The sequence below is a fragment of the Suncus etruscus genome, chromosome 19 (genome assembly GCF_024139225.1).
Source record: "Suncus etruscus isolate mSunEtr1 chromosome 19, mSunEtr1.pri.cur, whole genome shotgun sequence".
Taxonomy (NCBI): Eukaryota; Metazoa; Chordata; class Mammalia; order Eulipotyphla; family Soricidae; genus Suncus; species Suncus etruscus.
In genome coordinates, this window is record NC_064866.1 from 14,858,731 (window position 1) to 14,873,534 (window position 14,804).

The following is a 14,804-nucleotide window of genomic DNA, read 5'->3' on the forward strand; positions in this document are numbered from 1 at the left end:
CATCAATATTTGCTTCCAGATCTGCATCTCAACATATTCTCGTTTTGGAGTCTGGACTCCAGTTATAGATGAGAAGTGGGAGAAATGGGTTAAATTGATACTGGTGAATAATACTAAAATTGTGGAAATAAATTTTGGCACATCACATTTAAGCACATTTATCCAAATGTGCAGGCATACGTCAGATCTTAGAGAATGTTATAAACCAGTGGTATCTCAATTTTTTTAAAAATATTACTGAGTCAAATTCTGATAAAACAATATACATCTCTGGATTTTATTGTTGATACTTTCCCAGGAACTGAGGATTGCTTTTGATTTCTTTTTATTTTAAGAGTGTTTGAAGGTGTACCATTTTTCTAAAACTCAATTTTTTTTTTACTGTGATGGTACTTATTCTATTTGAGGTAAAGAAGCTGATTTTCCCTCCTTGGGAACGGTTCATTACCTGGTAGGTCCTAAGCTACCTTGAACTTCATATGTTATTCTTTAATAACCAATCACAATCTTTTGGGAATGTAGCACAGAAAGATTCAGAGGTATCAATTGATTATGTAATTGAACCGCCAGGAGTCCTGTTTTGCATGATGCTCTGGCTTTGGGAATACTTAATAGTAAATTTGCTTTTGCTAAAACAAATCCAAGTGATTCATAAAATGAAATTCAGAAGGGTCATACAGAGAGGCCAAAGCTGTTTTGATTCTTTGTGTTTGCTCTCCCAGGTTTATTAGCAAATGGTTGTTGACAAAAAGGGAAAATTTATACCAAAAAGGAAATTAATTTGAAGCTGTCTTACAAGCAAAGTCACAAAAGCTGAATAATGTCTTATGAAGCCATAGGTCTTTTACTGCTGCCTTTTCTATTGAAAATAATAACAATATTTATATCTAAGAATGTATGTGTGGCATGAATACTGCATTTTGTGGCATTTAGGTCATACCAGAAATTACTGTTTTATTCTGAAAATGAAAACTGAATGAATCTCAGCAGGCCATTTGTTGAAGATGAAAACAAAACACTGCATTTTGTCTTTTTAATGGAGAGCACCCCATCATCAATTTGTCTGAAGAATATATAAAACACTTTATTACTTGCATGCTTCTGAGAATAGATGAATACAAGCAATATTTGATAACTCAACTTTATGTGAAACAATCTGCCCCGCCTGTATAAAGGGAGGCAGAGGTTTATAAAAGTTTCTAAGGGTTGGGACTGGAGAGATAGCACAGCAGCAGGGCGTTTGCCTTGCATGCAGCCAACCATGATGGATGATTCAAATCCCAGAATCCCATATGGTCTCTAGTGCCCACCAGAAGGAAGTGATTTTTGAGAGCAGTGCCAGGATTAACCCCTGAGTGCTGCCGGGTGTGACACAAAACCAAAAAAATATTTCTTTTCTAAGGGTTGTTACCATCTGAAGTGACTTTGGAAAGCTGCCTAGTCTATAATAATTTAAGAAAATTATTGCTACTTAAGCATATCTGAATAACTTTTGTCTGTGAGAGGAGTAAATAATTGACTTACAATTACAACAAGGTCATCTTAAATATTCCATAGGAAAGAGGTGTTATTGTACCATCTCTTGAATGACAGCACAGCCGCTTTAGGAAAGTTGAGACATGCTTGCAGAGATTGCTTATAATAATTGCAGCTGATCAGCAAAAATAAGGCCATTTACATTGAGGGGATACAGTTATACCATCAATTATACCATATTATACCATATATACCATATTATACCATGTTCCAGTGACGCAGACTTCATGTACTTTGGTGAATGACCTCAGGTGGAAATTGCCTGTGGGGAGAAATTTAGAATGGGCAGAATCAAAACTCAACTCTCTTGTGACTTTCATTTGAGTGAACTTACAATTGTATATGGTAAAGAAAAAGTCAGAAAACAAAGAAAGTTCATAGCAAACTAGTGCTTTTCTTCTGACAGGTGGAAATAAAAGAATGACTCAAAATCAGGGCTTCAGACTATAGGGAAGTGAAACAAGGAGTTCAGAGATTCCTAGGCATGAAGAGATACTGGCCTCTTTGAAATGAAGTGTAACAAGTGGGGAGACAGCTGTGATGTTTAACAGTCCCAAAGACTACACAGCAATGATAAGCTGGCTTCAGCAAATAATAGTGATGGTGGACTCTATTTCTTCTGAAAGTAACTATATTTTTTTGACATCTCTTAAATCCTGAGAGCAGTTTATGTCCCATTACGTTTTCTACATCTCAGCAGTTACTTCATGCCTGGGTTCTAGGTACAAAAACACTGATGCCTCAGTAAATGCATGATTCACAGTAATATGTTGTGCATTACTATCCAAACCTGGAGACACATTTAATATTTTTCATTTGAACGCTTTCTTTTTTATGTTCTGCTATAATTTATACCTGGTTGTTCACACCTATCATATACATTTTTATAGAACTACACATTTCTTTCAGATTACAAACTACAAAAATCCTAAAATTAGAATCTACTTATGCTTTTGCTGTTTTGTTTCACTACTTAGTACTCAGGGATCAATCCTGGCTCTGTGCTCAGGGATCATTCTTATAGGAATCAAATGAGGTGCTAGGAATTAAACCTCAGTAGGCTCCAGGAAGGCTGGTTACTATCTTATCAGCCTTGTAATTTGAACCTGCCTTTGCAATAACTATAAGTATTGATGTTATGCAAAGCTTTTATTAGGGGAACCTCCCAAGCAGTGTTCAATAATAAGGGATTCCTTTCTGGTGATTTGTTGTCAACTGAATTGGACAATTTTATGCTGTGGCCCAAGAATATAGTGGTGCTAAGATCCTTTAATCACAAGAAACACAAGAATCATTTCAGTAGTGTTCTAGGCCTATCAGAGCCACACCTGGCTATATTTTGAATTAGTTCACAGAGTACAGTGCTAAGGATATAACTGAAGTTAAAAAGTTCCAAACCTTTCATCCATGTCCCTCCTCTCTTCAAGAAAATATTCTCCTTAGCTCTGAAATTGACTGTAATTCCATGTTCCATGGCAGTATGACTACTTTGCTTCCTCTATCAGTCTCTCGCTTTTCCTTTTTTTTTTTAGACAAGTAATTTTTGATTTTTTACTGAAGGCATATCACTTACTGCCTTTCAGTACTCTATTATGAACAATTTTGTAAACCATAATTTCTTAATAACATTTTTAAAATTCTATTTAAAAATCAGCTAATTGAGTTTACAAACAAACATGTTTTCTATTGAGTTCCATTATATTACATAAGATACTAAGTCTGTTAAAGAGCAAAAGTTAAGTAAAATTACATTTTTATCATTTATTTGGGGTGTTTTCAAATTTTATTATTATATTCAAATATTATTAAATGGATTTTTTTTTCCTTTATCTAGCAGGTTACTGTTAAATAGACAATAGTTTTCAGTGCTATTTGGTATGTCTGTCTTAGTTTGTGCTAAGGTGCTAGAAGTTATATCCTCTATTTTTTTATACTATTTGTTCAAATGTCAATATGGCAAATGGGCTTCATTTTATCATTGTATTGATATTATTGAATTTTTGAACTTAGAAAGATGCTAAAAAAAAAGGTTTGGCGAACCTATAAATCAAGAATCTGGCTTGCCAAATTAGCCGATACAGAAACACAGAGAAGTTCTTTCTCAGGAAAGGTAATAAAAGGCAAGAGAAATTTCTTTTTTTTTTTTGAATAATTTTTAGTGTGACCAGAGAGAATTACAGATCTTTCACAGTAATATTTAAGGTACATAGTGACAATAGAACAGGGCCACCACCAGGGTTGTCCTCCCTCCACCCCTGTTCCCAGCATGCATCCCATATCTCCCTACTTAGCCTCTAGCCTAGACTGTTAGTGTAACAGGTCACCTTTGTGCAGAGCTCGTTGTAAGTTGGGTATCCTGATTCTGTTGTCGTTGACTTTCAGTTTGGTGTTTAAGTCTCATCATTTTTTAATTTCCACTTAATGTTCATATGACTGGTTTGCTCCTGGTACTATCCATTATATTCTGCTCAATTTATGAGGCAGAACAAGTTGATTCAAGTTCTGTGGTTCTTTTGGAGAGAAAAAAAGGAAAGCTGGGAGGAGTCCAGAGGCTATAAAAGAAGAAAGGGGAAAAGAAAAAAAAAACAAAACAAAAAAAATAGGCAATAAAACAAACACCAAATCAATTTTTAAAAGAAGAGACAAGGATAATCAGATACAGAAACCCTGTAACTCTTAGACCAAGGGAATTTCCTTTCCACTTACCCAAAACTAACTGTGCCTATTAAAAAACAACAACAAAAAAACACTTACCACACCAGCCCTCTTTTCCTTTTGTTTTTGTTGTTGCTTTGTTTTTCATTTTGTTTTCTTGTCTTGTTTTTTTTTGTGTGTTTTTCTTTTTCTTTCTTTTTTTAACTTTATATTTATAGTTTCTATACAGGAGCTTCTTTTGTTTTCAACAGAACCATAGAACATGAATCATCTTGTTTTCCTCATAAATTGAGGAAAAAGAGAAAGTAAAATAAAAAAAAATGTGGATGGTACTAGGGGAAAATAGTCTCACTAACATTGAGAGGAAATAAAAAATGATCAGATATAAATACCCAACCCAAAGTCATCAAATACAAAATCAAAAGACCCAAACTACAACAATGTATACAACAAAGGGACCTGTTACACTAGCAGTCCCAAGGGCCAAGAGAGATCAATACTGGTGGTGAAAATTTCCCTGATTCATTGTCTTTATGTACCTTAAATGGAACTGTGAAAGACTTGTAATTAAGATTGTTCTCAATAAAAAGAATTAAAAAATAAAAAGACAAATAAATATACAAAATAAAATAAAAAGAAGCTATGATAATCAGCATTTAGTATGGATAAAACACAAGAAAATGTCCTTTGGCAAGTTATAGAATGGGTTAGTAAAATGAAGAAGCTATGGCATGTACCTAAGGCACAATGGAGATGTTAGATTAAACTGAACAGGAAGAAATCACTGGATTAAAAAAAAAGTAATATTCCAACAATAATAAAAATTTAAAATTTTATTCTCGAATCTGTGTTAACTGGAAACAGAACTGCCAGGTTTGTAATTTAGAAAGATTATTTTCACAAAGCATAGATTTGAAGTGTACAAAATTGGTGGTAGGAAATATTTCTTCCTTTAATACATGAAATGACACTGTCTCTAAAATTCACATATTGAAATTTTAACCTCCCTACACACAAGTGGTAAAATTTTTTTAATTTTTTTTTATTTTTGGGTCACACCTGGCAATGTTCAGGGGTTACTCCTTGCTCTGCACTCAGAAATTGCCCCTGGCAGGCTCAGGGTACCTTTTGAGATGCCAGGTATTGAACCTGGGTCTGTACTAGATTGGTCACATGCAAGGCAAAAGGCCTTTCGCTGTGCTATCTCTCTGGCCTCAAACAAGTGGTAAAATTCACAGTTGATGCCTTTGGAGTATTTGCACTGTAAAGGTAGTATATTAAAAAGACCCCAACGACTCCATTTGTCTTCTACTATGAGAGAACATGGGTAAAATGATCATATATGCATCAGGAAGTGCAGTACTTGCTGCATTTAATGCTACCTTGATTTTGGAAATCCCAGGTTTCAGAACTGTAAGAAATGAAAGTCTTTTGTTTTTAAGATCCTCAGTTTATGGCATTCTGTTATAGAAGTCTGGACTAGGACACTCCTTCTTTACTGCCTACTCCTTCAAGTTTATTTGACAATTTTTAAATACAAACACATGCTTGTTGTAAGGTCACTAAAAATAAAAAGTTGTTATAAAAAATTACATAGGAAGCACAACTAATCTCCCTGTTTTTCTTCAATCTCATCTTTTTATGGAAATTATAATCAACCAGAAGTTCTTAATCAAAATAGATGGCATACCATCTATTCCTCAACCTGTGAGATGTGATCTCAGGTTATTTAATCAAAATTCTGAAATACACATAAATACACTGTTGAGTGATTACTAGGTTAGAGCTATTCAACATTGAAGAAAATCATATGCTGACTTCACTTAAAGGTGGGGTACTGAACCCCTATATTAAAGTGGATCACAAGATTTCATTTGAAATGCTAATTATTTTGGAGCAGACCTCCTCACCCGATGCCCTTTATGGATTTGTTATGTTGTTTTGAGACAGAGTTCATTTGAATTTATGTAGAGAGGAGCCCTTTAATTGTAAAAGTACTACTTGTATAAGTGCTATATTTTACAGAATTCCACTAGGTCTGAAATTGAGTTTTTTTTTTTCCATCTGGAGATAATTTTGATTCTTATTGAAGGACCTAATTGCATAATACTTTGTTGGACCATGCTCAGTTGGATTCTACTTTATTTTTTAGCTTAAAGGGCATATGACCAACAAAACAACTACATATGGTGAAAGAAAATTCTATTAACATGTAGAAACTGAATATTTTCACCCATAAGAATCGGTACTTAATTTTTTACTAAGATCAGGGGACCTTGTAGTTACAGGAATAAAACCTGTGACTCCCACTTGCAAAGCAGGCACTCTTTTAGGGCCCAAGTGGTGGTGCAAGCAGTAGGGCATCTGCCTTGCACATGCTAGCCTAAGATGGACTGCAGTTCGATCCCCCCGGTGTTCCATATGGTCCCCCAAGCCAGGAGTGATTTCTGAGCACATAACCAGGAGTAACCCCTGAGTGTCACCAGGTGTGGCCTAAAAAAACAAACAAACAAAAAAGGAAGGCATTCCTTTGAGCCATCTCTCAGTCTATGGGCTAAGTACTTTAAAACACTCCTAAATACAAAACTCAAAAAATCAAAAACAAAAATGGGGCCAGAGCCGTGACGCTAGAGGTTATGCATCTGCCATGTTAGTGCTAGCCTAGGATGGACTGCAGTTCAATCCCTTGGCATCTCATATGGTCCCCCAAGCCAGGAGTGATTTCTGAGCACAGAGCCAGGAGTATCTCCTGAACATCAACGGGTGTGGCCAAAAGCAAAAAGCAAAACAAACAAATAACCCTCCTAAATATATATTTTTAAATCTCTTTTCCAAATAATAATACTAAGAAATATTTAAAATGAAATTTAAACCTGGAGAAAATTGATGATTTAAATACAAATCTATGGTCTCCACATTTGTCTATAGTCAAAGGATATTTAACAAATTAGAGATATATTAATACCTATTCAAATAAATATGTTTACAATTTATCATCTTGGGTTCTTTATTGTAAAATCTAAATAAACTGGAGGTATAAAATGAGACATCAGAGGAGTGACTGAAACTTAGGACTAGGAAAAATTATTCCCTAAAACATGAGGCAAGATTAAAAGTGGCAGTATAAATGATCATATGGAATGCATGCTGGGAACAGGGGTGGAGAGAGGACACATTGATGAAGGGAATGCCCCATTCAATGTCACTATGTACCTGAAATACTACTGTGAATGATTTGTAATCCACTTTGGTCAAAATAAAAAGTATTAATATATCTAAAAAGGAAAAGGGAAAGCAAATGTAATACACTGGAGTTTGAATTTATTCCAAAGATGCAAGGAATGTTTTATATATACAATTTGATCATCATAATTTGCCATATAAATATAAGAAAAAATAAATATATCACAATTTAACAAAATACAATTCTCATTCTTGATAAAACTCAATAAAATGGCTATAGCAGGATTTTTCTTTAATATAGTTAAACCATTTATTATGGACATACAGTTAAAATCATACAAATGGTGAAAAATCTAAAACCTTCCCTCTAAGGTTAAGTGAAGATAAGATTTCCTACTGTCACCACTATTATTTAATCTGATATTGGAAACCCTTGTCATAACAATAAGGCAAGAAAAATAAAGTGTTACATATTGGAAAGAAGTCAAACTATGCCCATTTAATTATTTGTAAATGATATGGTATCATACTTAGAATATTCTAAAGCTTTCACCAAAAAAAGAAACTTCATGGAAACAATAAACTAACAGTAATGTGATAGACTATAAAATTAACATGCAGAAATCTGTGGAACTCCTATATGCAAATAAAAAATAGAAATGATAAAAAAATTTAAAAATACCATTTGTAACTGCCTCAATAAAGTACTTGTGAGTTAGCATAACAAAAGAAGTAAAAAAATTCATGAAGCACACTATAAATCACTACTAAAAGCTATAAAGACACAAAGATATGGAAACTCATTCCTGTCCATATATTGAAAGAATTAGCATTGCCGAAATGACAATCCTACACAAGGCACTGTACATATTCAATCTAGTTCCTATAAAAATACCTCTAGCAATATTTTTGATTTAAATACTATACATTACAAAGTTATTCATAATACAGTTGCTTCAGGCATTCAATGTTCTAACATCAAATTTACAACCGATATGTGTCAATACTGTAAAATTTGGAGGAAATATTGAATTGCTTTGTATATGGCCATGTGCTCCAGGAGCTGTGGAGTTGGGCAGCATATGTGTTGGAGGAGGTTAGGGACAGTGGCCTCTGGGCCTATCTAGAAAAGAGGGAATTCTGTCCATCTTCGTTTTGAAAAAGTATGCATCGTTTGTGTTTTAATATAGTAATCATATACAGACACTTAGATGACTGGAATAGAATCAATATATTGGAAATATATACTTAGGATAGCTAATTGACAAGGAAGCTAGGAGTATGAAGTGAAGAAAGCCTCTTTATTAGATGGTGTTGACAAAACTGGTCATTCATGTGTGAGAAAAATGAACTCAGACCCCTAACACCATGCACAAAAGCAGTTAAAAGATGGGTTAAAGACTTTGATATCACACCTGAATTCACAAGTTATATTGAGAAAAATATAGGCAGAATCTTTTATGACATTGACTCTATATGGATCTACAATGATTCAATGTAATTGGCCAAGAAAATAAAAGTAAAGTTAAATGGAACTATTTATCAAAACAATAAATAAATAAGAGTAAACCTTAATACACATTATAAAATCTGTGTGCAGTAGTGTGACACTGTATATTCACTGAGGTAATAAATGTACAAGGGAAATTTGGATATATGGAATACTTTCTTTTCTACTTAGTTTTGCTGTAAGTCTAAAATTATCTTTTGGGAATATCATTATTATTTTACTAGTATGTCTTAAATCTAAAAATACTTAAGAAAGAGATCTATATAAATGCATTGTTCATTCAAATTATAGATTCATTGGTTTTAAGTAGGAATCTTACATGCAGAAGACAACTGTCACAAAAAAGAAATGAGCATTTTTTGCAGTCAATATGATTGGTGATTATTTCCATCTAAGCTTCATGGTATAAGAAGATCACAACTATTTACTTCATTAGTGATTAGTTATTTTCATATAAGGAGAATGGCAATAAGCAGTGCTGACGGAGGTGTGGAGAGAAAGGAACTCTTTTTCACTGTTGATGGGAATGCCATCTAGTCCAGTGTTTACGGAAAACAATATGGAGATTCCTCAAAAAAAAAAAAAAACAGGAATTGAGCTTCCATATGATCCAGCTATACCACTCCTAGGAATATACCCCAGGAACACAAGAATACAATACAAAAATCCCTTTGTCACACCTATATTTATTGCAGCGCTATTTACAACAGCCAGACTCTGGAAACAACCAAGATGCCCTTCAACAGAGAGGAATGGCTAAAGAAACTGGTACATATATGCAAAGGAATATTATGCAGCTGTCAGGAGAGATGAAGTCATGAAATTTTTCTATACATGGATGTACATGGAATCTATTATGCTGAGTGAAATAAGTCAGAGGGAGAAAGATAGACACAGAATAGTATCATTCATCAATAGGTTTTAAAATAAAGTAAAGACATTATTGTCATAATTCCAGAGAGTATAGAGTGAAGGGCTGGAAGAACCAGCCCACAATATGAAGCTCACAACAAAGAGTGGTGAATGTTGTTATGGAAATAACTACACTAACATGACAAAGTTAATAAATGAGAGAAGTAGAATGCTTGTCTCGAATACAGGCAGGGTGGGGAAGGAGGGAGACAGGGGGCATCAGTGGTGGGTATGTTGCATTGGTGAAGGGGGTGTTGTGTTTATGACTGAAACTCAACAATCATGCTTGTAATTATGTTGTTTAAATACAGATTTTATAATAAAAAAGAAGTGTTTTAGCATCTAATTCATAGCTGGTTCTGTATTGATTTATCATTAATAATTAAAACATGCTATCTGCCTTGAAGTTAAAATGCAACTTTAAAACATGTTTCTTAATGGTAGTATCAGACGTATGACATGGACAAGATCTAGTATGTTTTCTTGCTCACATAAATTTTACAAAAGTTAGAAAAATACAAATACTTTCATTGTGATCAGTATCTTTCTTTTCTGATATTCTCTTTCATCTCCTACACTTTCAGCCATTCCCCCATGCCTAAACAAGCATGCTTGTTGGAATAATTTTAAAAATTTAGCTACAAAAAGTCTGAACAAACATTCAGTTTAATTTTGGTGAGTATATTTAAAATATTGTAGTCATCTTTTTGTATAGTAATTATTGTTTACTGTCTCAAGCAAAGCTAATTTCTACAAATGCTTCTCATCCTTTTTAATTTAACTTTTAAATATTTACAAGTATGTTTAAGATTAGTTACTATACAAGAACACTTAAAATATATTGAAAATATAAATCTTTCATAAGAAATAAATTGAAATAGGATATCTAGTGGTAACAATCTAAAAATGTGTGCCATGTGCCACTACAGATAATTAGTTATAAATTATATAATAAACATATAAGCATATCCTGAAAAGTGTAAATTCTACTTTTTATGTCAGACTGCAATGTAATTTAATTTTTTCCGGGGACAAAACTCAGGACCTCACATAGACAAGACAATTGCTTTTCCACTGAGCTATAACTGTAGCCCTATAAATACAATCTAATATCATGTTGTTAAATGTGACATAAATTGTATCACCTTACATTTAGTTGTCCTGTCTATTTTCTTCTTATCACTGACAGCTTTTGGTCATTGAGCTTTTTAGGGAAGTAGCACACCTGGCGACACTCAGGGCTTACTCCTGGCTATGTGCTCAGAAATTGCTCCTGGTTCAGGCACCATATGGTGAAGGGAGATATTCTTTTCTATAATTGATACCCAACTACAAACATGTTTGTAATTATGGTGCTTAAATAAAAATATTATTTAAAAAAATAAATTTAGTAGGGCCCGGAGAGATAGCACAGTGGTGTTTGCCTTGCAAGCAGCCCATCCAGGACCAAAGGTGGTTGGTTTGAATCCCGGTGTCCCATATGGTCCCCTGTGCCTGTCAGGAGCTATTTCTGAGCAGACAGCCAGGAGTAACCCCTGAGCACCGCCGGGTGTGGCCCAAAAACCAAAATAAATAAATAAATAAATAAATAAATAAATAAATAAATAAATAAATAAAATAAATAAATTTAGTAAAAGTATTGAAATTCTGGTCTTCATTCAAAAGATCTACCATCAGTATATCTTATTATTTACCTTTCACATGCAAAATGCCTTTCATCAGAACATCAGTGAATGAAAATTAAGAAGATTGTCCCTTTCCTACAAAAATACAACTGTAATACCTTTGAGTTAGTGAGCTACAAAAGTTTTGGGCTGGAGCCATGGCGCAAGTGATAGGGCATTTGCCTTGCACGTGCTAACTTAGGATGGACTGGGTGTGGTTCGATCCGCCAGTGACCCATATATTCCCCTAAGCCAGGAGATATTTCTGAGCTCATAGCCAGGAGTAATCCCTGAGCATTATAGGGTGTGGTTCAAAAAGCAAAAAAAAAAAAAAAAGTTTTACATCTTTGAAAAACCTGTAATCTGCATATAGAATATCATATACTATACATATATGTATGTATATATAAATGTGATTGCATATTTTATGGGTATCATATTACTAAAAGTATAAACTAATCTTTATGCTACATTATGTACATTTATTGGGCTTATTTTATGTTATCTATGAATACAACATGCTTATTCAATTGACATTAATGAGACCAAATTAATTTTATTATAATCTAGACTCTCACTGGTAGTCAATTTAACTATTAAAATTTGCAAACACAAAGGATTTTCATTTCACAGAAAATAATTCCATTAGCAGGACATCTCATTATTTTGTGCATAAACCACTCAAATATTTTAGTGGATTGTCTTAACCAAACATTTTAGTTTATAATTTCTTGCCATTAATTCAAAATATTTTCTGTTAAAATTTTTGGAATTGTTTAATTTTGTCTTTTCTTATAGAACATGTTTTGAGTCAGAATAATTATCACCCTTCATTTAAAGTCCCCTTAAAGATGTATATTTGGTTATAACACTTTATAAATCTATCTTTTGATTTATAAAATTTATATTTTCTGAAACATTATGGAGATTTACAAAATATGCATAAAAACATCTTTTTCAAAACTGACCTGAAACACAACACTCTCTGATATGTATATTTAAGTATTTGCTTAGCATTCAAGGTTATCACATGATGTGTGGGATTTTGTTTTTGTAATTATTTTAATTATGGATATTAAATCCCTTCGGAAAAATTATTCTTCAGCTATTATAATTTCTTATGTTCACTTTCCTTTATTTAGCCAAGGTGTTAAAATATATTTCTTTTGAAATATGTTTGCTTTTAATTAAGCATTAAAAAGAAATGAAGAGTGAATGTTGCTAGCATAAAAATAGTAGAAAATAGTTTTCAGAGCATTGTAGTGAATGTACAGTGAGCATGGTGTTTGCTTTACATGTTTCTGTTCCATTTTTTAATCTCCAGCAGCACATATTATATTTTGAGCATCACCAGAGTGATACCTAACATAGAGCTTAGTATAAACCCTGAGCATAGTAGGGTATGGCCCATGAAGAAGAAGAAGAAGAAGAAGAAGAAGAAGAAGAAGAAGAAGAAGAAGAAGAAGAAGAAGAAGAAGAAGAAAAGAAGGAGGAGGAGGAGGAAGAGGAGGAGGAATAGGAGGAAGAAGAGGTGGAGGAGGAGGTGGAGGAGGAGGAGGTGGAAGAGGGAGAAGGAGGAAGAGGAGTAAAAGAAGAAAATGATTAAACAGGAAGAGAAGGAGGAAGAAGGGGGAAAAGAAAAAGATGAAGAAGAGGAGGAGGAAGAAGAGGAAAGAAGAAAAAATGAGGAGGAGGAAAAGGAAGAAGAAAAAAGAAAGAAAGAAAGAAAGAAAGAAAGAAAGAAAGAAAGAAAGAAAGAAAGAAAGAAAGAAAGAAAGAAAGAAAGAAAGAAAGAAAGAAAGAAAGAAAGAAAGAAAGAAAGAAAGAAGAAAGAAAGAAGAAAGAAAGAAGAAAGAAAGAAAGAAAGAAAGAAGAAAGAAAGAAGAAAGAAAGAAGAAAGAAAGAAAGAAAGAAAGAAAGAAAGAAAGAAAGAAAGAAAGAAAGAAAGAAAGAAAAAGAAAGAAGAAAGAGAAAGTTAGAAAGAGAGAAGAAAGAAAGAGAGAGAAAGAAGAAAGAGAAAGAGAGAGAAAGAAAGAAAGAAAGAAAGAAAGAAAGAAAGAAAGAAAGAAAGAAAGAAAGAGAAAGAAGAAAGAGAGAGAAAGAAAGAAAGAGAGAAGAGAGAAGAAAGAGAAAGAGAGAAAGAAGAGAAAGAGAGAAAGAAAGAAAGAAAGAGAAAGAAGAGAGAGAAAGAAACAAGAAAGAGAGAGAAAGAAAGAATGAAAGAAAGAAAGAAAGAGAAAGAGAAAGAAAGAGAAAGAAAGAAAGAGAAAGAAAGAAAAAAGAAACAGGAAGAGAGGAAGAAAAAGAAGAGGAAGGAAAAAAGAGGAAGAAGGAAGGAAAAAAGGAAGAAATAAAGGAAAAACAAGAAAACAAAGAAGAAGAAGAAGAAGAAGAAGAAGAAGAAGAAGAAGAAGAAGAAGAAGAAGAAGAAGAAGAAGAAGAAGAAGAAGAAGAAGAAGAAGAAAAGAGAGTGCCCAGAAAAGAGAGAAATAATATAATTAGCTTCCAGTTTTAGATGAAGACTAGAAAACCATAGGTGAGAAATTAATTTTCACCTTTACATAAAATATAAGTCCAGCTGAACTCATAAAACTAGTCATTTATTTACAAAATTTCTTTCAAGTTTCAAAATAACATTGAAGTAAATGCTTCAAATACCTTATTAGAAGATGGGACTGCTATGCTGTATTTGATAGCTCTATAGGCTCACTATTCTTCAAAGAGCTATATGCCAACCCCTGAAAAATTATGGGCATATGGTATGTACTTTTGAAAAGGGCAATTTCAGGAGGAGAGGGTGAGCCATGGCCCTGCCCTACTGAATCCACCACCCACAATTGTCACTTAAACAATATTCATCACTAACAACATATCTTCAGAGATGCCAAACAGAACAAAATTTTCAGTTATACTGTTTTTGTTGATGTTGTTGTTGTTGTTGTTGTTGTTTTGCTGACATCAGTAGGACTTTTTGGAGTGAGTGTGAGCAATCCTCCTTTCTCATACTTCCAGAAGGCCTAGCAGCCAAAACTGTGCCCCACCAAAACTGTACTCTCAACCATAGAACACAGAATTCCTGGACCAAGAGGCCACATCTGTAATCATGCAAGAACTGAAAATTTTTCCAATTTTGTCATCCTAATAGATTCACACCAATTTAAACATCAATGTGGATTCAAAGCCACAATATATTCAGATAGTAAACTAATAATAGAAAATCAACTGGCAACAAATTGCTTAGAAAACTTTTTGACTTTATTACCTCATTGTGAGTTACATTCATTTTCATAAATTTATTACTATAATTATTAAAATAATGTCATTGCCATTTACCCATTGGCAAG